Below are 24,438 nucleotides of genomic sequence, written 5' to 3'. Positions count from 1 at the left end.
ACATACATCAAATTCCCAACGCCAAATTGCCACAGGTACGTATAAACTATAACGACCTACAAATAATGGTACCTGTAATGCTAATAGGTGATTTACGCGAAGAATATTCGTATAAATTCGCCTGCACACCTAGGTAATAACATACTCCTGGCTTTGACATTGAATCCCCAATAATAATAATTAATATGCATAGGGTACCAGCATTAAAATATCAAAAGCCCATTTTTCAACCGGCAGTATGTGCGCTTTATATACGCAGCATAATTGGGCTTATTTCGGAACACAATCATAATTTAATTCGTCATGAGAACGATCTGCGATGCATTTATAAATGAGGTATGAACAACGCGAGCCGAGGCTGAAATGGCTGATGATAAAATGGAAAAGATTCATGCGAATGGCACATTATAAAACGTGCTCGATTTAATGCGTTGTACAATCTATATAGGAGCATTGTATTCTGCCATATTTTCATTATACGACTGAATTTGGTTTGATTTAATTGTTTTCCATGATTAATTATTGTTTCGAATTGGTATGTGTTTGATTTCGAATTTTCGTGGTGACGCCTTTATTTTCAAGGTGTGTTTTATACCTTTTTGGCCGGATTTTGGCATTCTGTTATTATTAGGTGTACAACTTTGCTTCCGCCGTTTTGCAATAGATGGCTGTAACGGCAAGTGGTAGTAGAAATAAATAGATCGTAGATGTCATACAATGAGCTTAGGTATATGTAAACATAACGCCATTGAAATGTTGAACGATTTGTATCTGCATCTTGCAGTTATTCTCGATTAAAGTTACGAGCCAAATTCTCCTGATTTGCGGGAGGTTTCAATTTTCTGCTTTATTATGAAGAAATCCGCGACTGAGGCGCATTAAATGCTCTCAAATACTTATGGTGAGGCCGCTATTAGTGAAAGGTCGAAGACAAGATTGGCGGTGTAAGAGACGAGGATTTCGAAGATGCAGCATTGGCGGCATTACTTGATCAAGACTCGTGTCAAAGGCAACAAGAATTGGCAGTATCATTGGGAGTGAAGGAAAAAGCCAATTCAAAGCGCCTGAAAGTCATGAGAATGATTCAGAAACAAGGAAATTTGGTGCCGTACGAGTTGAAGCCGAGAGACGTTGAACGACGTTTGTTTGCTTGTGAACAGCTGCTTGCAAGGCAAGGACGAAAGGGATTTCTGCATCACATTGTGAATGGAGACGAAAAATGGGTTCATAACGATAATCCCAAGCGCAAAAACTCATGGGGATATCCCGGCCATGATTCCACATCGACCGCCAAACCGAATATTCACGGTTTCAATCCAAAGTCATGATCGGTATTTGATGGGACCAGCTAAATGTAGTGCATTACGAGTTGTTTAAACCGATAATTACAGGCGATGGTTATCAAAATCAATTAATGCGATTGAGCTGAGCATCGAAAGACAAACTGCCGCAATACAACGAGAGACATAATAAAGTGATTTTACAGAATGACAATGCTCGACCCCATGTTGTGAAAGTGGTCAAGATATACTTGGAAACGTTGAAATGGGAAGTTCTACCACACCCGCCGTATTCTTCAGACGTTGCTTTCTCGGAGTATCACTTGTTTCGATCAATGACACACTGCCTGGCTGACCAGCACTTCCGGTCTTATGAAGAAATAAAAAATTGGATAGATTCGAGGATCGCTTCAAAAGATGACCAGTTCCTTCGACGCGGGATTCGTACGCTGCCCAAAAGATGGGATAAAGTTGTGGAGGCGATGGACAATATTTTTTTAAGACAAAGTCTCGAATTTTGGAAGAAATACGGCGAGATCAAAGTTGTGCGGCTATGTAGTTTATAATATTTTTCGTAATAATGAAAAATGAAATATAAAAAAATAGTCAACTGAACATTGAAAAGACTTTTCCCCAAAAAAAAGTTACATATTTCCTTCAAAAAGACAGGATAGGCAAGACGAACAAGAAATAATATACTGTTTTTCCAATTGCGCACAAAATCTTATAGGGATTGCATGTTTTCTCTCGTACACATGCTCGATAGATTCATACTTTTGTTATTCATTTCCTGGATCCTGCTATTTATCATAAGGAGCAGGTAGAACATTACTACTTCCGATGGCATAGCCAGAGATTAAAATAAACAGAGAACCCGAACAGATGTATCCATTGCTAAAGAATGTGCGGACAATTCATCTTGATCCTGAAATTTTGTTATCTTGGGAACAGGAATAGGGATTATGAAGTCCTAACAGAAAATGACATATTATTTCTCTTCAAGAATAACAAGTTGGGGTATCTTGATATGAAAAAAATAAATAATGTGCCAGAAAAATAAGCTTAACAAAATGTAATAATATTCCTTTTTTCGAACGAACATTGGGTATGTTTATGTGTTGCGGAATTGTTGTTTACATAATATCAATCTTCCGAAGGAAAAAATGAGAACTCTTGTAAACAAAAGTTATGGATACGTACATAATATTTTCAATGTGCTTTCAATTTCCCAGCACCTCATTAATATGTAGTAAGTATTTTCGATTTTTTTCTGGGGGTAGGATTTTGTACTTTTCCGATTATGTTGTCATTTGTGGGTATTTCAGAGAAGTATTATCTTTCGAAACCATTTACGGTTCAAAATTCGAAAATTACAGACATAGTGATAGAATGATACAGCGATTTGACATCATAAATAAAAAAAAACACATACATCATCTGAAATGTCTGAAATCTTCATTCGTTGACTTATATTATGCCACGAGACTTTTTTTGTTAACTTTTTGTTTGATAAAGAAAGAGGAAGCTTTGTGACCACTTTCCCTTTTTAATGAAATTATTTGAGAGATGACTGATGTATATGGTCCAAAATGAAACGTGAAATTACCAACATTCATATCTTGCGTTTTACTACTCCGACCATAATTCTGTACAGATATTCAGATGAAGCCGTGAGTGGGGTGAGCTCTTTCACTCATGCAGAATTCAAATTCTCGAGGAATCAATAATTTGAGAATTTAATATCGCGAAATATATATTTCTCGATTTATTTATCTGATGTTGGAATTCCGTAAGGATAAGTCAGATCATAAGCGGTTCCAAAGAAATTTCAATTTTTCCTAATATATGATGCGCATTATTGTGTCTTTGCAATAGTGCATTCGTGAAAAGACTCAATTTTATTTACTTTGCAGTCATCTCAGAATCCATTCTTGAAACGTCTTCAACCAACATTGAGACAACTTATTCCACCACTACTATAATCCGTTCAAATATAAGACGGAGCAATATAAACAAAGTAAATCGAATGATTTGCGCATAGAGCAACTCTCATTGTTGAAACGGTGTTGAATGCTATCGCTCCTTCGACCCTAACATACTGCCAGGATCGTACTCGCAACGAAGTATGAATATCAATTGTAAATTGATGATTTGTACATCCATTTCACAGGAGAGTAAGAAAGAAGATCTATGGTTTAACTTGTTGAGATATATCTTATGTTGTTATGATTAATTATTGTTACATTTTCGCAATATCCGAAACTTCTTTCTTTCATTATGCAAGGTAAATAAGTGCAACAAACGTCTGGGGGAAATTCTGCATATAGAAAAGAAATTTGACTGGTTTTAAGAGGTAGATATCACGCAGTTATTAACAGATACATAGGGCATGTGATGAGGGGTGCGAAATATGAGCTTCTTAGGTTGGTGATAGAAGGAAAGATACAGGGCAGAAGATCGGTGGGTAGAAGACAAAATTCTTGGCTGAAGGATTTGAGAAGATGGTTTGGTTGCACCTCCACTGTCATTTTTACGTCAGCTACATCTTGTTTTGATTGCCAGATGGATCGCCAACCTTCGTTAGCAGACGGCGTACTAAGAAGAAGAAGAAGTTATTGACATGCAATCAAGAATTTGATGTTCATTAATGCTAGATATTTCAAGCTTAAAATCATTTTCAAGTATCTCGTTCAGAACATTTTTCATAGGTTTTTTTTCTGTATCGAGGCACTTTTCATGCAAAAAATTGATGAATTGATGAATGTGCAATTCAAAAATGATATTTCTCATTTTCAACAAGAGGTATGAGGAAGTTTTTGTAAGAAATTCAACAAGCAATACAAAATTAATCTTTATTTCGAACCATCTCATAGGCTCATCTTTTTTCTCTCAAAAAATTGAGAGCAGACAACAAAAAGTCAATTTTTAAGAAAATCCTTAACAACCCGTATCTCGGAATACGAAGCACCTGCGAACAAAAATCATAAAGCAAACTGTCATTATTTTTTCATGCAGAATTTCCCCCTGAAGTTTGTCGCACTTATTCACGCCCTATATTTTGCTCAACACACAACCAAGCTCCGATATATGTAAACGAGCAGATAAGCGTATACGATCCCATCAAACCAAACCGCACACCACGGGGGAGAAGAAGCCATCATTCCTCGCATCCAACGTCTTCCTAACACCCCAAGATCTATCTCCACCGCGGTACACTCCTCGGCGTTAAATGACGACGACAAAGTACAAATTGTCGCGAATATTCTTGCTCTGTACGAGTCGTGCAGTCGACCCCTAAGATAACGTATATACGTTCAACGTACAAACTTCCCAAGTTCCAACTAATGAAACGGGAGTTGCGGGGACGGAGAGAGAAAAAGAAAAAGGGGAAGAAATATCGCGTGACTTTTCGTGATAAACGACGCGACTTCCGTCTTGATTACCGGATTCCGGGGGCCGCAAAGGAACGCCGAAAATAAGATATTGGCAAGATTTGTACCGGATCGCGGGGCATCCGTCAGGCGGGATAGGCCGCGACGGGACCAAATGAAGCGAGATGTCCGTGGATATTGATTCGGACACGGTCGGATGTGCACGACGATCGTATAGATATATATCGGGCACGCCGTAGGTCGGGTTAAGGCCTCTGCCGGATCCGCTTTAACGGACGATCTGACGAGTCGGATCGGGCGGAAACCGCAAGACGCTAAGGCCCAGTTTCACCAAACAGCACTTGATCCCAGATTGATTAAACTCCGCTTGTTACTAAAGCAGGCTTAACAGTGTTTTCTGTTTCACCATGCATCAACCCGTCCGAAGATGATCGCGATTAACCAAATCGCGATTAAATAGTCAAACCATTTGGCAACGTTGTGAACAAAAAGTTATACAGTGTTCTGTATCGTATAAGCAGTGATGACCACCATTGGCGCTAGGTGTCAGGTGTCATTCATACATAACTCATAACATTTCAAATCATTTGTCATCTTGTAAACAAAAAACAAAGTTAATTTTTGCCGAAAATGTCGAGTGATGTGCTTCGAAATGTCGGAAACTTGCAGAAGTTAAAAAGAAATTACCCCTTTTCACAAAACCACACAGTCTTGAAAAAAAACTATATAAGTAATTTTATTAACTTATTTATTTTGATTTACAAGTTTAACTGCTTCTTGAATAATATTTCAATCAAACATATCAATAAATTATTCTTTGCAATAAATTTCATAAAACACAAAAACAAAGTTTACGTGTATTTTGAATGGGAAATATTGAGCCTATACATAAACATGGGCGCCCGCAGGGGGGGGGGGGCCAGGGGGGGCCATGGCCCCCCCTGAGATTTTGTATGCCTCATTTTTCAGCACAACTCCCTCAATATTACTTTCTCAATCCAAAGGGCAAGGAAAAAAGGAAAGTGATGGATTCACAACAATTTTCCGATTTTGAATGGAATTACTCTACATATAATCCATAATCGGCAGAGGTATTTTTTGAATTGAGCACTTTTTGGGGAAGAAAAATCATGGAATCGAACGCACTCCATGCGTGTCAATTTTTTCATAACTTCATCTTATATATGCTCTCATATTGTCTTTAATATATGAAAGTAAGAAAAAAGTGTTGGAGAAAATAGAAAAAAAATAACTGATTATAACAACAATAGTTTTTTGCGGAACTCACGATATGCCTATACGAGAGAGAAACCAAACTCTGGCAATTTTAGTGATCTTTCGAAATTCGGAGTAGACGCTGATGACAAAGATTTAGAGATCCATTTATTCAACGCAGCTGGTAACTCGAAATATACTTCTCACAGAATTCAAAATGAGATCATTTCAATAGCTGGGCATGTAATAATATTGTAGAAGAAGCAAATTCTTCGAAATATTTCAATGTAATGGATGACGAGTCTGCTGATATTTCTGGACATCAGCAGTTATCTATTGGAATACGATATGTACAAGAGCAAAATGAAAATTTTGCAGTGAATAATGAAGAGTTTGTTGAATTCGTACAATTGAACAAATTGAATGCTGATTGCATAGCTGCTTCAACCCTTGAGTTTATAGAAAAATTTGGTTTGAATTTGGACAAACTTGTAGCACAAGGTTATGATGGATGCTCAACAATGGCTGGTGAAATTCACGGGGTTCAAAAGATCATAAGACAAAAGAAGAAGAAAGTAATTTATTTCCATTGTGCCTCCCATAGGTTGAATTTAGTAATAAATGACATCTGTAAAATTACTGAAATTCGTAATATCATTGGCACCGTTAAGGACATTATAGTCTTTTCTCGAGAGAGAAAGAAGAAGAAATCTGATTCCAAATATTCCTTTGTTTTGTGAAACTTGTTGGTCAGCTGAATATGAATCTTTGCGAGTTTTCTCTGAAAACTACATTCAAAACTCTTCCTGCTATAAAATCTGGAGAAATTTCAATGAATTCTTCAACAACAAAAGGAGCTGCTCAGTTATGGGCTGCAATAAACTCTTTCACTTTTGTGGTTTGTTTGACGGTAGCAAGTAAATATTGAAACCAATAGCAAATACACTACAAGGTGTTCCTATTAATTTTGTGGATGTTCACCGTGATATGAATATAATTATTGAAATATGTGGAAAACATCGCTCCGATGATGTATGCTTCACAGAAATTTTTCCAAAGCATCAACTATTGCTCAGTCTCGATATAGAGATTGGAAAACCACGAATTTGCGGTAGACAAATGTTTAGATCTAATTATGAAGCAGATTCAGCTGAAGATCATTTCAAATAATCTATATTCATTCCATATTTAGATCATTTGATTTCTGCCCTTGAAACGAAATTCTCGAAAGAACATGTAATGCTTTTTTCTTTGTTCAATTTTCTGCCAAAGAATTCAAAATTACTAGATATTGAATCTTTTTTTTAATTCTACACAGCCCTGCCCCCTCTTATGAATATAGAAATAGAAAAAACGGAATACTAATGTCGCCTACGACAATAATGGACGCCTTATCGTTTTTCAATAATTTTCATTTTGCCCCCCCTGAGAAAAATTTCTGCGGGCGCCCATGTACATATAGTCATATTTCGATAAAATTGACCCAAAAATTAGAAATTTCCAGAAAAATCATTACATAGACAAGAGTTCCATACTGATAAATAATTATTAATCTCAACTTGAAAGGTTATAATCCTCCAAAAATGGCCGATTAGTGCTAAATCGCGATTGGTCGATTAAATGGCGCTTTGGAGTGTGGTGAAACGCTACATTACATTAATCGTGATCTAAGGCCTCACTTAAGAGCTAAGTCAAGATTAAAGCATTTGGTGAAACTGGGCCTAAGGGTTACCACGGACGACACGAACGACCCGATTAAGGCGCTTGCTAAATGAACCGATCAGGAGCGCTGGTGGTCAAGTTTGGGTTAGAGATAACACCGAACTTGACTCTTGACCCCGATTCGTCTGTCAAGTGCGGTTTCTTCAAATTTTTGTAGGTGACAGTTCATCTAATCCTATTTGATGAATTCTGTAATCTCTTTATGAAAATTGTAACCTGAAGAATCCACAGTGTTGGCGAAACAATTGTTTCAAATATTGAAATATTGAATATTACTTTTATTTTATCATCTATACCTCAACTCAATTCAGTTATGAAATAATTTAGAGACTTATCTCACAAATACAATCACTCACTTATGGTTTTACTACTGACTATTTGGTGCGCTTGCTAAATGAACCAGCTCTAGTCAAGTTCGAATTATCGAGCGAGAGAAACAAACGCTTGACTCTTGACTCTGATTGACCTGCAAAGTTTAGTGTTTTCAGATTTTTACCATATCGTTTGTGGAATAGTTTCATAAAATTCCAATCATGATTGAATTCATCAATTCATGTCATATGTCTCTCAATTCATAACTCAACTGAGTAGAAGCAATAAATAAATAAAAAAATAGGAAGAGGTTCTTTGTTGTTTCTTGTGTTCATGTTGTGTTCTTTTACATTAATTTTACTTTTATTGGTTTCTTGATTACAAACAATGTTTTATTTGTAGGGGTTAATCAAGCAACATGACAAAAAAATCAATCCGAAATTCAAAATTTTGATTTATCATTCATCATTTTTTTTTCTCATTGGAAGATATTTGAAACTTATGAGTGAAATTTCCTTCCTGAAATACATGATCGGTATAAAACAAACGAGTATAATACGTTTGAAGAATGTTTTGGAAAAATGCAAAGAATTCGTCAAAGAATGGTGTCTAACAAGAAAAGTTCAAATTATTCATGAAAGCGATGAGGCAAAAACCTCTTTTCTAGATGTACGATATATTTCTCGACACCAATGTTGAACCGTAGCAATACAACTTAGAGAATAAGAAAAGGAAGAAGAAATTCACTGTGTACATAATGATTTTATGTTTGTAACCCAGGTATAAACCTGGGAAAAGGAGAGTTCAAGGAAGTAATTTACGAGGTGATGACCAGTGGAGTTAGTAGAGTGTTCAAGGATGTTTCCAAGTTTTGTATTAATGAAGTTCTCATCTGTCGTCCATCAGTGTTTTAATAATCCCCACGAAAACGCGATACTCCAAAGTGTATTATTATTATTGATTAATATATTGAGATGACGCAAGACATTCTAAAATTGTCAAACAAAAAACTGACCAAAGAACTAAAACATCCTAATTATAGTGAGAATGAAGAATTGAGATAATTTCATTTGATTCAAAATATTCTTCCTCGAAAAAGTCAAATGCATTATCATCACTAATCATATTACCGTAATCGATACCAATTTGACTAATATAGCACCCACCAGGAGGAAGGAGCTAATTCAATTATTCCAATGATAGTTGATCATTCCCCCTGTCATTTGCTCGCTCCGTCTAATTCGTCCCCAAATGTCAACGTCAGTCTCCTTCTCCTCGAAACAACCCTTCGCTGGATAAGAATCGTGTCAAGTTTCAGCTGTGGGACCTGGGGGAATTGGTGATAGCTTATTACCTGGTAACATGGGTACTTAATTGACTAGTCGAAGTAAATTTAGGGTCGAGGAAATGAGTTAATTTTACAAATGTAAGCCTTGTTCCTTTTAGAAGGGACGCAAGGCAATTTTTCGGTGGAATTGGTCGATATGGCTAATGAAGATGGTTTCTGTTTCGATTTGAGGTGTAGAAAATATAATAAAATAAGTATAATGGGTTTCAACCGGGAAAAATAAGCATTAACAGACGAAGCATACCGTGCTCCGTATGCTGCATATATCATTTTTCAGTAATCGAATATTGTACCCAACATGTGCTAACTAATTTGACAGATGGAGCGGAATCAAAACCGGGACTAACTTGTAATACAATATTCTACTCAATTCACCGGCACCTCGACCGGCACACTTCTTACGTTTCCCCTGAGTGAAAGGGATGTAAATGTGAAAACTTTTAAAAATCTGTTAGATGCACTTCAATTTCGTTTTCCTTTTTCTTTATTTTAGAGTATTGGTGTTATGCAAATTTATCTGTATTTTTTCCTGAGAGTTATAGGGTTGTGTGCCTCCTCTCTTATCCATTTTGTAATAATAATAATAATAATAACTCAAAAAAAATATGAAATGAATATCTAGAAATATCTAAAAACACTACAAATTCACGAAACTGTCGATGACAGATCGCGGGGAAGAAAGCAGCAAAGATGCCAATAGTCGGGTTTATGCAGTTAAATATCGGGAATAGCTGGTGTGCTTTTAAGCACAAATTAAAAAAGGAGGAAAAATATCAAATTATTTGAATTTGATCGAAAATTTTCTGAATGAACAGATTTCATTCAATATGATATAAATTTCCAAAATTTAAAATCACTTGGAAATCGAGACTAAAGGGTTTTCCAATAGGAATGATTCAATTTTAAATGGTTATAATTGCAACACTGTGCAGTATTTTTTGACATTACTTAATTCATTTTTGTTCAGTAGGTTATGCCAATTAATCATGGAACGATACACGGTTTTACAAAGAATAGAAATTGTTAAATCGTTTCATCAAAATTAGTGCATATTTGTGAATGCAGAGAGAAATGTGACAAGAATGAATTAACGACATTATTCAGTTAATAGACTTACCATTCGTCGTAGTGTAGACGAATTTGTAAGTGGATATTTTTTACACGATACAATAGTACCACTACGACAAAAAAATGCACACTCACAAAAAAATTCGATTTGGTAGGAGAATCCAAGTTTATCGGTTCCAAGTCTTTCACAACAATTAAATCTTTCTCAACCAACAACATGAAGAATAAAAAGAAGAAATTTGGATTTACTTCTCGATCTAAGTCCTTACAAAATTCAACTGGTTCAAGAACTGAAGTCATTAGATCGCCATGAACATTTTTTATTATCTGATTTTGCTCTTGAACAAGTTTGACAATTTTATCAAAATTTTTATTATATTTATTTATTTTTGATTCAATGTAAAAGTAAAAAATAGAATTGCAGAATATCTAATAATTTGAGTGAATATTAATTTTATGCTCTACCAAAAAAAAAAAAAAAAATCAACATTGTTTGGAAGACCCCGATACAGTCGGTGGCAAGGACAGACAAGGCCGTGCTAAATACTCCAGAAAGCAAAAGCCGAAATCTGGGACAACGCCCAGCGGTAATAAATCGAGTTGATTGTTATTTACTGCGTCAGGTCCGAATCTGTTCCTAAATCACAAATCAAAAGTGGAAGAAAACGAGGTTATGGCGCTGGAGTGGCTCTTCTCGAGGCAACCAGAAATCGATTTATATACGCACTTGGAAAATAACACTCTATTTATTGAACCCTCGGATATTATATAACTCAATCCTCTCGAGAAATAAGTTTATTTATAGGAAATAGCCTCTTGATAACGCGAGAGTACATAATTCTCCGACAGGAAAGAAATAGCATATGAGGGTCGACTTCTTCCCATGTAGTTTCTCTGTTTTCTGCTCTGAAATTAAGTTTCTCTCTCTCTCTCTCCCAGCGATGATTTTATGTGCTCCTTATTTTTCAGGTATTGAACAAAATGAACAGAAATGAAATACAAAATTAATTATTTGATGCATTTGGTCCTATTTGATGGAAATTCATTATCAAATTAAATAAAACGAAAATGATTTCCACAAATTTCTGGAAATTAATTTTGTTTCAATTCGTCCCACTCAACTGATTATCGATATGCATGTACAGTGCATCCCAATTTGGGTGAGACAGCCAGGTTTCTCGTTTGTTATTTAAGATAGAGCCTTGCGGTTTTCACGTTCCTGTCCTACTTTTTCGTGAAACTCAAGTTGGTCTAATCAGATTTTGCATAACTGTTTCCGTTCAAGAGATACAGGGCGATTTTAGAAATTGATACTTTTCGGATCCCTCTTTTATCTCCGAAGTTATTAGAAATAATGCTGAGGTAAAAACTACGTCTGAATCAGAATTCTGCGTAGAATCCAGTGGCGTACTCAATTTTTTTTTCGGGGTGTGGTTTCGAAGTTTCAACACAAGCCTATATTTTTTTAATGGAACACCCTATATATCATCACTTCGTTGAATTCGTTATTTTTTTCCCTTCAAAATGATGTATGATACTATTTAGGTAGAATGTTCAAAAATGTTAAAAAAACTTTGTTAAATATTTTGTAAATGAGCCATGAATTTCCTAAGTTTGAATAAGAGGATTATAACTTTTAATTTTTGAAAGTAGTAGGTCATTGATGATACAAACATCCTTATTGTTATTATGGCTACAACGCATTTGGGAGCATTGTTTTATCAAGTAGGCATTGGAGAGAAAAAAACCAATCTGCTCTAGCTGTCATCGCTATGAATTATTGTTAACAATTATTGATTCTTTTTTAATAAGGGAAATCCATTGCCCATTAACAAAAAATCATCATTATTTGATGTTTTAGTGTTTTTTCAACATTTCTGAACATCCTACCTTCATAGTATCATACATCATTTTGAAGGAAAAAAAATAACGAATTCAACGAAGTAATGAAATACATGGTGTTCCATTGGAAAAAAAATAGGTTTGTGTTGAATCTTCACAACCATACCCCGCAAAAAAATTGAGTACGCCACTGGATTCTACGCAGAATTCTGATTCAGACGTAGTTTTTACCTCAGCATTATTTCTAATATCTACGGAGATAAAGGAGGAATGTCCCTCGGGCAAATTTATGACAAATTTTTTTAAGCTCCCATCGAGCTTCAGACTGTTATGAAAATATCTCGTATATTATTTATCAATGTCCTAGGGTTATTACTATTGAGAATTTACCGCCTGTCAAAACAATAAAATCACGTTCAGAAGAAATCATCTGCTGACTTCTCGGTGACTGCATTGAGACTGATATATCTGATTCGTTGCTGCGTCGGCTGAGTGTAGACAGCGCCACTTTCAATGAACCATATTCTTGTGACTGATACTTCACGGAACTGACGAACGGAAATGTGACAGATGTGTGTGAATCGACCTTCAGTTTGGCGACTGCTAACTGTCTGTTTTCATTGTCTACGAAATCCTGACTAGTTTTCATTTTTTTGTTAAGGATCAATTCTAAAAATTTAAGTAAAATGAAACAAAAATGTGGAAGAATCATTGAAATATCTCTAGAAATGAAAAAGTTATGGGACTTTGAAGTTGCGCTTGGAAGAATAATTTCATAGTACGTGTAAGTGGCGTGACGTCACACACTAGACGACTGGTATTCGCAGAGTGCTTACGAATTCATACAATCACTTGTGCCGTTCGTGTCGTGTTTTGTTCGTTACACGATGGCTGAAATAAATTACTATATACATACATATAAATTACTTTTTTCTCTTTTTACTCCTCACATAAATATGTTTTACCATTGATAGACTTCAACAATCAGTACTCCACTACAAACTGTTTATGAAACGTTTTCTAAATAAATCATCGTTATAAGTTGAACTCGAGTTAAAACTACACTGTACAACTACAAACGGCGCGAGAGCCTTGGCGCGGCTAAGTATTTAAACGTAATTTATGGTGTAGCGATCACAGGCAAGTGCCGTGACGTCACAGACCAAAGACGTTCCGCGCTAAAATACGTAAATTTAAATGATGTATTTCTCAGTCATTTATTGATGGATTTCCAAAATTTTTTAACTGATTTATCAGTTTTGCTTTATATTTTAATTCTATCGTGTCAAATATAGTATTATCAACATCACTAAACTAGTCCATTCAAACCGAAGATTCATTACTACACTCTACAGCAGTGTTCAACTCCAGCCGAATCTCAGTAACGCCATCCCGAATTCATAATTCATTCCCAGAAAACGCCTTTTCAAAAACAGTCTACACTCAGACGCAAAAACTTGATAAATCTCGTCTTGTCTCCTCCGAAAATAACCCAAAAGACGCGCCTAATTGAAAGCAAACATCCACTCTCTGTACAACTTTGTACTCGCAGTCTCTCCGTCGTCTCTCCTCAAAAATAGATTCGCACATCTTCGCCGAATCTTTTTGCCGACCACACGTTTCCCGTAATTCCTCTTGCCAAAGGGAGAAACCCCAATTACTCATCTCCGGGCCGGGACGTACTCGTCTTCGTGCGGCGGCATCATCTCATCCAACAAGGACGAAATAAAACGAGGCTGCCGAGGAGAGATGAAAGACTTGACCCCGTCTTGTTGATGCGCCGTCGAAGAGGGCCCCGTTTTCGGCGTGCGAGCCCCGCGCGTCTAAGTAAATTCGACCCCTCGTTAGGGGCACGAAAATAGAGACACGGCCGGAGGCGGGCAGGGGTGCCAGATCGACGAGAGTTTCGGATAATTCGTCCGAGCAAGTTTTGAGCGTCGACCTTTAGAAACAGTAGCCCAAGAGTCAACGACGGCCAGATTTGATAGTTTTTGTGTGCATGTCTCTGAAAGATGGCTGTAGCGGTAAGTGGTAGTCGAAATGAATAGATCATAGATGTAAACGTAACGCCATCGAAACATTAGTCGATTTGTGTCTGCATCATTAAGTTATTCTCCATTAAACATGTCTGCTTACGAGCCAAATTCTAGTCATTTGCGGTAGGTTTTAATTTTCAGTTTTAATAAGAAGAAATCTACGGCCGAGGCGCATAGAATGTTCCCAAATACTTATGGTGAGGCCACTATTGGTGAGAGAACGTGCAAAAATTGGTTTCAACAGTTAAAGAACAGTGATTTTGATGTCGAACACCAGCATTGCGGTGGAAGAGAGAAGGTTTTCGAAGATACAGAATTTGAGGCATTACTTGATCAAGACTCGTGCCAAACAAAACAAGAATTGGCAGGATCATTGTGAGTGACGCAACAAGCCATTTAAAAACTCCTGAAAGTCATGGGCAAGATTTAGAAACAAGGAAATTGGCGTGCCGTACGAGTTGAAACCGAGAGATGTTGAACGACAGTTGTTTGCTTGTGAGGCTTGAAAGGCAGAGACAGAAGGGATTTCTGCATAGTATTGTGACTGGAGACGAAAAATTCCGATAATCCCAAGCGCAGAAAATCATGAGGATATCATGCTTTCACGTCGACGGCCAAATAGAATATTCACGGTTCAAAGGTTATGCTCAGTATTTCTTGGGACCAACTCTTCGAAAATTCATAGTTTCAGAGTTCTTGGGAGGATGGGTCAAATTTCCGTTGAGACGCCCTGTATAGAGATGTTGCTTTCTCGGTATTTCAAAGGAATACATCTGACGAAGCTGACGAGTATAAAATCAATCTGATCAGGGCCAGCGTTAAGAGTGAAACAGTGAAGTGAGCGTCTTAGGCGCTATCATTTGAGGGGGGCAATTCGGTCCAGTTTGCTGGATGTCTTTTCATATTAAATCCTTAATTCGTAAGGACAACATAAGGTTGTTCCACCTGGCTTTATCGTCTTTACTAAGCCTATAATGAAGAACACATAGCAGCCCAACCAATATAAACGATTTTGCCTTCGGAACTAGTTACTGTGAAATGCCAAATGTTTTCAGTTTTTAGCGGAACACTTGTCATTGATGCTTTTTCGACAGGGGCGCCAAAATAACTCAAGCCATCCCTGACTCCGACAATTTAAATTTGTTTCGAATCCGGTAGAAAAGGACAGAAGACTCAGCGTCTACTAACGCCACAGTAATTCATCTTGTTGATTATGCCTTCATCCTTCCCAGATCCAAAGACGACCGTTTGGCAACAGCGCCGTAGGCCCGCATAACCCCGTACAGCGGAGTCGAGACCGCAACGGCGTCGAACATGAGCGTCCGTCCCGTAAATCAAAATAACACATAAATTCGCGTTGGTACCAGCCCTCTTCTCTCCCTGCCTGCCCGCATATACGATTTTAGCCCGGCTCGTTTGAGGATTTTGTACTACAAATAACGGGGTGCCGGGGTTGGGGTTTATGCGCCCTATCGTCTCGTGTTTGATGGGGAGCGATGGTGTTAAAGGGTTGCTTAATATATTTTACAAGTTCCGGACCGTACGTGAGCCGGGTACATCGCCGCTGTATGGATCCGGACTAGAGATGATATCTCGTTTGGACCTTCGGTAGAAATGAAAAAATGGTTATAGATTTATTTAGTAATATATTGTTAATTTAGTATTGATATGAAGGGTGTTTTTTTTAGAGCTATAGAACTTTAAATTGCAATAAAACAACGATGGATTATTCGATTGACATGAATTTTATTTATCCGCAAGATAAGCTTGTGGCATTATATTTCAAATATGATTTCTGTCAAATAACCGCTACGGCTGGCTCGGATGTAGTCCAATCTGGACGTCCAATTTTCGATGACTTTTTCCAACATTTGTGGCTGTATATCGGCAATTACACGGCGAATGTTGTCTTCCAAATGGTCAAGGGTTTGTGGCTTTTCCGCATAGACCAATGACTTTACATAGCCCCACAGAAAGTAGTCTAGCGGTGTTGAATCACAAGATCTTGGAGGCCAATTCACAGGTCCAAAACGTGAAATTAGGAGGTCACCAAACGTGTCTTTTAATAAATCGATTGTGGCACGAGCTGTGTGACATGTTGCGCCGTCTTGTTGGAGCCACAACTCCTGGACATCATGGTTGTTCAATTCAGGAATGAAAAAGTTAGTAATCATGGCTCTATACCGATCACCATTGACTGTAACGTTCTGGCCATCATCGTTTTTGAAGAAGTACGGACCAATGATTCCACCAACCCATAAAACGAGAACCAAACAGTCAGTTTTTCTGGATGTAACGGTGTTTCTACATACACTTGAGGATTAGCTTCACTCCAAATGCGGCAGTTTTGTTTGTTGACATAGGTTCTGGTTCATTCAACCAGAAGTGCGCTTCATCGCTAAACAAAACTCGCTTATGAAAATCGGGATTCGGGAACAACGGCAATCTCATTTTGGGCCCATTTGACGAATCTACGCCTTACTTGATGATCGTTTGGCTTCAATTCTTGCACGAGTTGGATTTTGTAAGCACGCAAACCAAGATCCTTCCGCAAAATCTTCCATAAAGTGGATGGACACAGATCCAACTCCTGTGCTCGATGGTGGATAGACTCATTCGGGTATTTCTCAATGCTACGATCTACAGCAGCAATAGCTTCTTCTGTACGCACCGTACGGCGTCTCTGGGAATGCGAGTTATCAATAAGAGTAAACGTGGTGCGAAAACGTTCCATGGTTAATCGAATTAACTGTTCTGATGGACGATTTTGTCGACGATAAAATGGACGTAGTGCGCGATACGTATTCCGCACAGAACCATTATTTTCGAAATAAAATTGCACTATTTGCAAGCGTTGTTCAGGCGTGAGTCTATTCATGATGAATTGCCAAACCAAACTGAGAATAAATCACTTGACAGCTGTTAAATCGGTCGCCATCTCGAACAGTAATGCCAACTTAAAGTTATATACCTCGAAAAAAAAAACACTCGTTAGAAAAAGCGTTACTTTCCTGGGTGGCAATTCTTATAGGTTAATTTTTTTTTACAATATTCGGTAACGCCATGAAATATTTTACCGGGCAAGTCTAGTAAACTTTTACCACTACTACCCCTACTACCTCTAAGCTGTTGATCCACATATCCGATGACAAAGCGTACAAAACAAGATCAAGACGTTATTTTTATAGTTTTGAATAAAAAAAGTTATAGACAGGTAGTGGAAATACATCAGTTTGATAAAATTCTGTAAATTATTTTGAATTTGGCTGAAATACATGAATACCAAGACATTGTTTCCGTCGGTCATCGGCAACAAATCTGAACAATTGTTGAAGAGTTTACTTCAAAGGTACATAGGGAATGAAAATCCTAAACGATTGGACATACTGAGGAATCATTCAGAAAGAAAGTGGACATAGCAAACAAAATAGTTGAAGTAGGAAATGTCCAAGAGAAATTTGTTAGTACTTCTCTTACCAAAGAGAAAACAGCAATTGACGTTTCAGGTAGAGGTCAACCTATGGTTTATTAATTGTACCAAGTGCAACATAACTTCGTCTTCTTCTTCAGGTGCAACATAACTACAAACATACTAAAATAGATATAATAAGCGTTCCATATAATACATATAATTTTTTCTTCGATTATTTATAATGATATATGTAGGATATTGTTTTTGCAAATTATTACGATTCACACAATCTTTTTATCTTTCCTGAAGTGATAAATTGAAACAAAATTTGATAGAAATCGTAATTGTTGGAATGGTTGGTTGCTACGGAAATGTATAAATATAAATAAGTTTATTGAAGCAGAAAAAAATATAACAAAAAAAGTTTCTGAAATACAATTTATATGTCCATAATAATTATAGTTTGACAACTTATGAAATATCTGACCGTTTTTTGGAAAAATATAGGATATATTTATCACTGGTATTCGTGTCCTGACTTTTTAAATATTCAAGTATAATTTTTTTATATTATGGCACTATGTTACGCCCCATATTTTCAGCCTTGAAAAAGACCAGAAATAAAGGTCGAAACGTCGGCATCTCATTAAGGATTTTTATTTCCCCTGTCCTCTTTGCCACTACATAGTTGGATATATTTATGTTATGAACAGTGATAGCTACCAAGAATAACTTACTCCTCCAGAAATAAGGGAGGTGACAAAAAATATTGATTGGGAGAAAATGTCGAATGATTTATTCGCATTGAGAATAATCACTTTGCTGTCTAGGCCAGGAAGTAGTTTACTGCCTTGGCAGGAAAAGTGATACTTTGTTGATATGTGTCTGGAAAATTAATATTTGTTGTCTATCGGAGAAAAATATATTTATTATTTAGTATCAATTTTGCGAATTCAGAAAATGCGAATTATGCCATTCAACATTGCAAACGAAAGCTATAATAGTAACTGCCGTAAGTAATAATTGAGATCGAAATTAACGGTGTGTAACGCAAGAGGCCCACAATTAACCCACCTAGAATAATCCAGAATGAGAGGAACAAAACTTCCGAGAAAGCATGAATATTTGATATCACCCCGGAATATCCAGCAACACCAATTAGCGAAGTTGAAAACAAACACGAACTCCAAATGAAAGTTGGTAATGGAATTTAAGAAACAGACGACTCTTCGTATCCCCTAATAAGATAATGGAGTTACTGGACCATAATTATGGATCTCGGAGATAGGGGTGGGGGGGGAGGTGGGGCGTTATTCGACGTGAAGTTGGTTTTCTGGTTGGATAAGATAAGTGAAGAATTCATGGTTATGAAGTTGGGATAAATATTGAAGTTGGCAGAAAGCCCGAGCTCGCCTAATTTAGTGTGAGAAAATAACCAGAAGATAATCTTTACAGAGTGTGGAAAGGAGGAATATAATATGCATAATTCTGATTCGACTTCATTAAGGATTCATGACACTGTACAACTTCGGTCCCCACTAAGTGTATGATGTGGAAAATGATGAATATTTTATTCAAGTAGAAAGAGCGAAATTTTAACCGAATGCCTTTTTGAGCTCTTGTTCCAGACAAACAGCACAAATGTCTGTAAGTTTTGAGCGCTCGACTACGAACCGATCGTTTTATGTTATCGAAATGTGTGTAGGTATTTTACAGATTTTAATAGCTATTTTTCTAAATAAATGTTATTATTATTACTATTTTTAGCCGGGAATGGACTGAGACTCACTCGAATTTGGTTCTGACCGTCCGACTGGTCGTAAACAAGATAACTATCGAACGGAACGACGGATGATTACCTCATAAGAACCATAGAAAATTGAGGAAGAATGTATAAAGAAAATTACCCAATATTTCCGCCTTTCCACAAAAAAGATTAAATTGTACCTTTGGGACCACATAACTGGCATCCCATATACAGTTTTGTGGTCTCCAAGGGTGCACCTGACTTCACTCCTTTTTTTGTTATTAAATTCAAACCGGGAATAGTCTTAAATGATTTGATTACACTTAATGATGAAGAAGTCAATATCAAAATGATGTACCTATGTCCATCTCGCTTTATTTGAAAGATTGAATGAAATATATTGAATCAAATTTATAAAAAAATTAAATCAATTCGGATCTGCTCAATCGTGCAGAAGGTACTGATTTCATGTCAGTTATGTGCTAATTTGTTTATCTCGCTTTAATCACTTCATTATTCACTTTATTCCATTCGTCTGATACATAATGCAGCACAGAATAATTGTGTTTCCATATTTTCCAGGTTCTTTGAGTCAAACAACTCAGAATATCGTCATCCAGAATTAATATGTTCATGCTTCCTTGATATGTATAAAAAAACAGTGAATTTCTGCATTCACTGATATCAATCCAATAAATCCGGAAAAATCTGAATATATCGTCAAGTGAAAGTAAATACCATCAACATATTTTGTTAAAGTTATGGATCGGAAAACATAAAAATATAATCATATCATGAAAGCTTAGTCCTGCTCCAAATTTTCAGAGCGATGTTGACCCAATTTTCATGCGATCGTGATAGCTAATTGTACAAATCAGGTTTATATATAGAGTAACCGTTCCAAATTTTGCACCGAGGGATTATTTCCATCAATATTCGAATATTCCAAAAACATTGAAAGTATGAAATAATACTGACAAGTTTGTATTAATTTCAAACTCACCTTCATATCCTTCATTTCAATATCGTTATTTCATGTTGGGCTTTTCAAATATTGATTTGGTACAATTTGCACTTTTATTCCTGGACTCTGGAAGGCTTATCAACACAAAAGTTAACTAATTACACGTCAATTCTACTTTTGATTAGCAATTGATTTGCGCAATGCATGGTTATGCACTTTTCGTGTCAGAATTATTTTATGTCTATGCAGTTGACAGAGCTGAGATATCCAACTACAGAATCGTATTTTATATCACTGAAACGCCAGATATTATCATAGATCGTAGTAATGACAAAATCTCCCTAAAAAAATCAAAATGGCTTCTATTGAATAGATTATCCACGTGAATAAATTAGCTTTTCTACAGATATTCATTCCTATGGCAGGTAACTTCAACAAAATATTTTTTCTCCGAGTAGCATCTCATTTCTGCAAATGGTGCTGATGAAATAATGGAAACATGATTTCTGTCGCAGATGTATCAGGTTTCTAACTTGAAAACTTTCAGCAGTGACGATGAAGAGAAAACGGTGAGCCAATAAACTTTCAATACGAATTGAATCCTTTAGTTAAGGCGAAATAGTTTGAAAATTGATGCCGCATGACAAAGACTGCTGTTAGAAGCCTAACAAAATTCAGAAACCATTATCCAGAATTAATCTCTTTAAGCTACTTCATTACTTCATTTTGATATCAATTCAATAAATCTAGAAAAATCTAAATATATCGTCAAGTGAAAGTAAATACCATCACCATATGTTGTTGATGTTATGGATCAGAGAACGTAAAAATATAATCACATCATGAGAGCTTAGTCCTGCTTCAAATTTTCAGAGCGATGTTGACCTAATTTCCATCCGATCGTGATAGCTAATTGTACAAAACAGGTTTATATATAGAGTAACCGTACCAAATGTTACACCCAGGGATTATTTCCACCAATATTCGAATATTCCAAAAACATTGGAAGTATGAAATAATACTGACAAGTTTGTATTAATTTCAAACTCACCTTCATATCCTTCATTCCAATATAGTTATTTCATGTTGGGCTTTTCGAATATTGATTTGGTACAATTGGCACTTTTATTCGTGGACTCTGGCTTATCAACACAAAAGTTAACTAATTACACGTCAATTCTACTTCTAATTAGCAATTGATTTGCGCAAAGCATGGTTATGCACTTTTCGTGTCAGAATTATTTTTTGTCTATGCAGTTGACAGAGCTGAGATATCCAACTACAGAATCGTATTTCATTTCACTGAAACGCCAGTTATTATCATAGGTCGTAGTAATGACAAAATCTCACTCAAATAATCAAAATAGCTTAGATTGAATAGATTATTTACGTGAATAAATTAGCTTTCCTACAAATATTCATTTCTATGGCTGGTAACTTCAACAAAATATTTATTCTCTGAGTAGAATTTCATTTCTGCAAATGGTGCTGTTGAAAATGTTGAAATGGAAACATGGTTTCTGTCGCAGATTTATCAGGTTTCTAACTTGAAAACTTTCAGCAGTGACGATGAAGAGAAAACGGTGTGAGCCAATAACCTTTCAATACGAATTGAATCCTTTCAAGTTAAGGCGAAATAGTTTGAAAAATGATGCCGCATGACAAAGACTGCTGTCAGGCTTGCAGAGGCGGTAAAAAATATTTCACACTGAGAAAAAAATCAGCGATCCAGAACAATGATTATTGAAAATTCCGAGTCCACGAAGGTACTTGATGACTTTAGAGGCCTGCGATTTCAAACTCAAATTCATTTCAAACCATTCTGTTCTTTGGTTTGGTGCTTTCAGTGCAAATTCTTATAATATCTCTAGTGCAAGAAAGACAACAAAACGATATCTTCGAGCAGCTCAAGTAGGAACCACTCCAGCTTCAGGTTTAAGAGCAGTTAGCAGGTGTACTAAGAATTGAATCTGCCAGTTAAGAAACATCTAAATTACCAGAAATTTTCAAAATTTCCTTTGAGTTCTTTCAGGAAACGGATTCAAGATTATATGGACCAAAAACTGGAGGACGCAAGAGTTAAGGAAGAAGCCAGATGGCGAGAGAAGATAATGAGGAAAAAGCCAGTTCGGGAATCTTTGGCTTACAGTCATGAAGAAGACCTTCAAATGAGATGAGGATTATCTTAGAAAGGAGCAGCAGCGATTACGAATGGAATTGATGTTTGGTAAAGTGAATCAACAACCAACTCTTTTCGAGAGGTAATTCCAGGTAGAATATATACAGTGTGATCCAACTAAACCTTCACACATCGATTTTCTGGCTTCAAAATGAAAATGTGGAAAATCGCTTAGACTCATGCAACCCCCTAACGGGTGTGAGTAAAACTCCTTGATTTTGAATAAAAATGAGAAGTGTTGCGATACCTCATTTTAAAGATCTCATCGAGCACTATCTGATCCTGAAATTTCGCCTCAGAATTTCCATTTATAACGAAATGACAGGCAAAATAGTGGAAGAGTATAACTACTAAATATCTTTGAAGTGTGTCGGATACAATAATATCTATTTGGATTCAACACAATGCGTGGAAATTGAAGAGGGGTAAGGAAACGAAGATGTCTTGAATCTAAAACTTTCCCCCATCATCAAATACTCCATTTGTTTCTCCCAAAGCGATTACTTCGATAATGAGATCCAAAAAAACCTCCGAGCTCGTCAAAGTCGGTATCAGGGCTGTCACGTGTTCCATCAGTCATTAAAATATAATTTCGCTGATTACCACCTCATCCCTCCCCCCTGCAGACTCAAGCCAGCAGGAGTGTCAATTAGCAGTTAATCAAGAGCCGTTTGCGGCAAATTTTCGGAGCAGGTTTCATTAAATTATCGCTATCGGATTGATCTGATTTTTGGGGGTCGCCAAATTCGATTTGGCCCGGATGAGGTACGCTGAAAATGTGCGTAAATGTCAGGTTGATTCGACAGGAGCGGTCCATCCTGCGTTATGGTTTTTCGGATGCTGTGATTGATTGGAATAGGTGGCTGAACGGACAGTTACATGTTAATCTCGTTACTTTGTCGAGGTTTATTATTTCGAGTGTTGCATTATCAAATAAAAGAATGTCGAAATGACAAACTATAGGACTTGATCGAAAATAATTATCTAAAATATATCAAGACAAAAATATTAAGATTCTCTCAATGAAACTTTTATCAACATGACTCGAATTTTCTACAAAAAAAAAAACGTTTTTAATTTCTCTCCATTTCTTTGTTATAGACCAAAACTAACAAAATGAAAATATAATAAATCTGGTATATCATGGATTCCATCCTTTTGAGACACTGGTTCTTTCGATGATCTCGCATTTTATTTTTTATTAGCGGATTCAAGAACTGTCCTGCTAAAACCTAAATTTCACTGTTAAAAGCCGTGCACTTTTTTTTGAACTACTGAGCTAGAACCAAATATAGTACAATTTATCAAGTATCGAGTATAAGTAGCTCTCATCTATATATCTCCGTACTTCAACGCCAGGATCGCTGGGTTGATCCTTTTTGGAACTTCAAATTCATAAGTTATATCATATGGGCATCAATTTTTTCCGAAAAAATCGAAAAAACACGTTGCTGAAAGATTTTTCAACAAGAAGCAGGAGTGCTTGTGGGTCCAAAATCCGAGTCTATGACGAGGATTTTTTTCACCAGCATGAATGCTTTTTGTTGCATCTTTTTTTTTTCGATTTTGTTCACAGGAAAATTAGATGCTCAAATGGTTCATATTTGAAACTTCTATTTCATGAGCATCAGATTATTCTGTTTAGACATAGCTTACAAAACAAAAAACCTATTATATGATGCAGTTTTTCCACCTAGAAACTATTTGTGATTAAAAATTGTGCGTTTGTGATTGCTGAAAATTAAGACGAAAAAAATCAGTGGAAGACTGTTCGTATCCATGCAGAAATCCCAAATTCCAGATAGACAATTGTGTGAGTTCTAAAAAACTCGAGTTCAATAATCTGTGAGTAACGCTCTACACATGGTTATAACGTTGAAAACGCCAAAGTAGCTCGACCAATCATAATTTCAAAACATCT

At 36.5% G+C, this 24,438-nt stretch overlaps 1 protein-coding gene across 6 annotated transcripts in view; it reads right to left on the bottom strand.

Annotated features, from left to right (window-relative positions):
• The window catches only part of LOC123688802 (semaphorin-1A), a 464,359-nt gene that overhangs the window by 350,256 nt on the left and 89,665 nt on the right, over positions 1-24,438 (bottom strand). Inside the window, exon 1 of one of the 6 annotated variants that reach the window (XM_045627470.1) lies at positions 21,390-21,412. The exons of 4 other annotated variants lie outside the window; for them this stretch is intronic. The gene's annotated coding sequence lies outside the window, so the exon portion shown is untranslated. Of the gene's footprint in view, positions 1-20,377; positions 20,548-21,389; positions 21,413-24,438 lie in introns of those variants that run through there. One more of the 6 variants, XM_045627469.1, reaches the window with a different exon arrangement.

This window comes from Harmonia axyridis, chromosome 1, assembly GCF_914767665.1.
Source record: "Harmonia axyridis chromosome 1, icHarAxyr1.1, whole genome shotgun sequence".
Lineage (NCBI taxonomy): Eukaryota > Metazoa > Arthropoda > Insecta > Coleoptera > Coccinellidae > Harmonia > Harmonia axyridis.
The sequence above is the reverse complement of the archived record's forward strand: the minus strand, read 5'-3'. Positions and strand labels throughout refer to the sequence as shown.